This window comes from Rhinopithecus bieti, unplaced genomic scaffold (assembly GCF_001698545.2).
Source record: "Rhinopithecus bieti isolate Rb0 unplaced genomic scaffold, ASM169854v2 scaffold_23868, whole genome shotgun sequence".
NCBI classification, from domain to species: domain Eukaryota; kingdom Metazoa; phylum Chordata; class Mammalia; order Primates; family Cercopithecidae; genus Rhinopithecus; species Rhinopithecus bieti.
The window spans coordinates 855,268-858,846 of record NW_016811202.1 but is presented as its reverse complement, the minus strand read 5'-3'; positions in this window follow the sequence as shown (position 1 = coordinate 858,846).

Here is a 3,579-nt window from a genome sequence, read left to right as displayed (position 1 = left end):
TATTTTTAGTAGAGACGGGGTTTCACCATGTTAGCCAGGATGGTCTCGATCTCCTGACCTCGTGATCCGCCCGTCTCGGCCTCCCAAAGTGCTGGGATTACAGGCTTGAGCCACCGCGCCTGGCCTATTTTACACTTTTAAATCCAAGTTACTAACTCAGTAAAGCTTGAAAAACATCTCATTGTATTCAATTTTCAAAACACTTTTTATCTTTAATTTGTTTTTAAGCCCAGGATCAAAGTCTTCTACGAATCCACAGAGAGGCTGACAACCAGCAAATGGTTAGTTTGGATATGAGCCTTATCGTAGACATGTTGCTTTTTCTTTGACAAGTAATTTTAATTATTTTGACAAATATTTGTGTGTCAGGTACTGTCCCGTGTGCTAAAGATAAAGCAAAACAAAATAACAAAAATTCTTGCCCTTGTGGGTTTACATTCTGGTGAGGAAGCTTCATTCATTCATTCATTCATTCAACAAGCACCCATTGATATTCTAGTATGACTCAGGTCTTAAGCCACATACTGTGAATAAACAGGATTTTAGCCCTAACCTCAGAATTTAGAGGGAGAAATAAGATGTGTGCCCTTCTCTTATCCAACCCTCCCCTACACACAGAACACAGAAGAGGGCAGGCTTGCTCAGCTTGCTCAAAGAAAGTTTCTCAAAGAAGATGACAAGTAAGATGAAACTTGAAGAATGAAACTGATGAGGGAGAAAGGGGGTCCAGGTAGGGAAGAGAGCGAGCATCGCATGCACGTGGCATCAGTCATGCTAGGAGATCGACGAATAAAGTTGAATGGATGCAGCTGCCCCAGTGGAGTGCAGACTCCAGGGGGCATGTTCTGGGAACTGTAAGTCCCTTCCTGTGGCTGAAATTTATAGTGTGTTGGGATGGGCAGGAGATGGAGCTGGGGAAGGGGGAAGGAGGAAAAGTCCAGATGTGAGGCACCCATGGCTAAGGGCCTTTGTCCTGATGACAGTTAGAACATTAGTGGATCATTTTAATCAGCAATATACCATGGTCCAAGGATGTTTTATTCTTTCATTGATAAAGGTGTATTTGAAAAATTACACAAATAATGTGTGTTTATTTTGGAAGACTCACTGGGGCCTTTTTGTGGGAGCAATGATTTCATTCTCCTATTTGTATTACTGGTACATTGCACATCTCTCTCTGTCTCTCTACTGCTGTAAAAGCACCTTTCTTTCTGATTGGACTTGACACACAGAAGGATCTCAGTAAAGATTTGCTGTTGTTGATGTCCACAGACCTGGCAAGGTGCAGCCAGATTACACAAGGCTGTGATCTGGTCCAGACGTGACACTCTGAGAAACTGGAGCTTGGAAAAATTTAACAATTCCATTGCCACTTCACTGTCATTATATTTTTTAAATTCTTATTTTGAAAACTTTTATTATGGAAAATTCATATATTAATGCATATTTTAAAAGTAGGAAGAGGCCGGGCGCAGTGGCTTATGCCTGTAATCCCAGCACTTTGGGAGGCCAAAGTGGGAGGATCATGAGGTCAGGAGTTTGAGACCAGCATGGCCAACATAGTGAAACCCCGTCTCTACTAAAATACAAAATTAGCCAGGTGCGGTGGCACGTGCCTGTAGTCCCAGCTACTGGGGAGGCTGAGGCAGGAGAATCGCTTCAATCCGGGAGGTGGAGGTTGTGGTGAGCCGAGATCGTGTCACTGCACTCTAGCCTAGGCAACAGAGTGAGACTTCATCTCAAAAAANGGGATATATGTAGCCACTTCAAAAGAAGTAGAAGAATGGGTAGGAACAACAACAAAAAAAATTTAAAGAAGGATGTATTTATTTACTTAGTTTTTTTTTTTTGTTTTTTTTTTTTGAGATGGAGTCTTGCTTTGTCGCCCAGGCTGGAGTGCAGTGGTGAAATCTCGGCTCACTGCAACCTCCACCTCCTGGGTTCATGCAATTATCCTGTCTCAGCCTCCTGAATAGCTGGGATTACAGGCATGTGCCACCACACCTGGCTAAGTTTTGTATTTTTAGTAGAGACGGAGTTTCACCATGTTGGCCAGGCTGGTCTCAAACTCCTGACCTCAAGTGATCCACCCACCTCAGCCTCCCAAAGTGCTGGGAATACAGGCATGAGCTACTATGCCTGGCCTATTTACTTAGTTTTTTATTGGGAGTTTTCCAGTAAGAACCTGAAAACCCAACATGGATGGAGCTAGAAGCCATTATCCTAAGCAAATTAAAGCAGGAACAGAAAACCAAATACCACATGTTCTCACTTACAAGCAGGAGCTGAACACTGAGTCCTCATGGACATAAAGAAGGGAACAACAGACACCGGGCCTACTTGAGGGTGGAGGGAGGGAGGATGGAGAGGATCGAAAAACTACCTATCGGATGCTGTGCTTATTACCTGGGTGACAAAATAATCTGTGCACAAAGGCCCTGTGACATGCAATTTACCTGTATAGCAAACCTTCACATGTACCTCTGAACTTAAAATAAAAGTTAAAAACAACAACAAATTCTGAAAACCTCCTGGACAAATTAAGGAAGGACATTTAAAATAATAAGGTAATCTGGAAATGCAGCCAGTAGGGGGGAAAAATGTTAGCTTGACAAGCTGGCACTAGCGTTCTGATAGGGAGAGACTGTTTTGAGTTAGCAGAATAATTTAGAATCTCTGTCAGCTGGAGCAAACAAAAGGAGCAACAAATTGCCTTGCACAAAAGGAAATGGAAATTGGCAATAAGTGCTTTGGAGTTTACAGCTAGAGGAGATTAAATCTGGAAAATGAAAAGGGGAGGAAGGGAAGGGGGGAGAGGGTGAGCAGCTGGCGGAAGCCTGGCCAGTGAGAATTGTCCAGTGCCAGGAATGACTGGTGGACTCTCAAAAGAACTGGGAATACTTAGTTTCAAGATGTTTTCTGAGCTTCAATATAAGCTAGCCCCTCTAGCCCCCAAATCTTTCCTAAAAGGTTGCTAAACGGCTAAACACACAACCATATTTGGGCCATCTTTTGGGGAGAGAAGAGGTTGAGAAAGTGTCCAACAGGGTGATGTGTTGTAGAAGAAAGGGCAAGGTGCGCAGGAAGTATAATGAGGGGTGGAGATCAAGGCAGAAAATCAGAGGTAGAGGTGATCAAAAGAAACATACATCTGGCCCAATATGAGACCCTTCAGAGATATTGATAGGGACTTGGGTTTCATGACATTCATAGGATAGGGGTTTGAGCAGGATTCTTTTATATCTCAAAGGTTGGGGAGACGCTAGAAGGTTGGAGGACCTTGTGAAATATATGGGGGTTGGGTGACATGCTGAGGTGAGGAGAGGGAGAAGGCTTAGAAAATTGTTTAGAAGAATACACAGCATACAAAATTTACCCATGATGCTAAGATGATAGCAATAATTATTTTTCTTTCTGTTCATCTCTATCTTGGTTCTTCTATAATAAATCCATTTTACTTGAATAAATTTTAAAAAGAAAATGTGCTGAGTGGATAGATCAATCCACAGGGATAGAAAGCTGTCTGTAGGTTGAATGGGAGAAAATTTTTGCAATCTACTCATCTGACAAAGGGCTAAA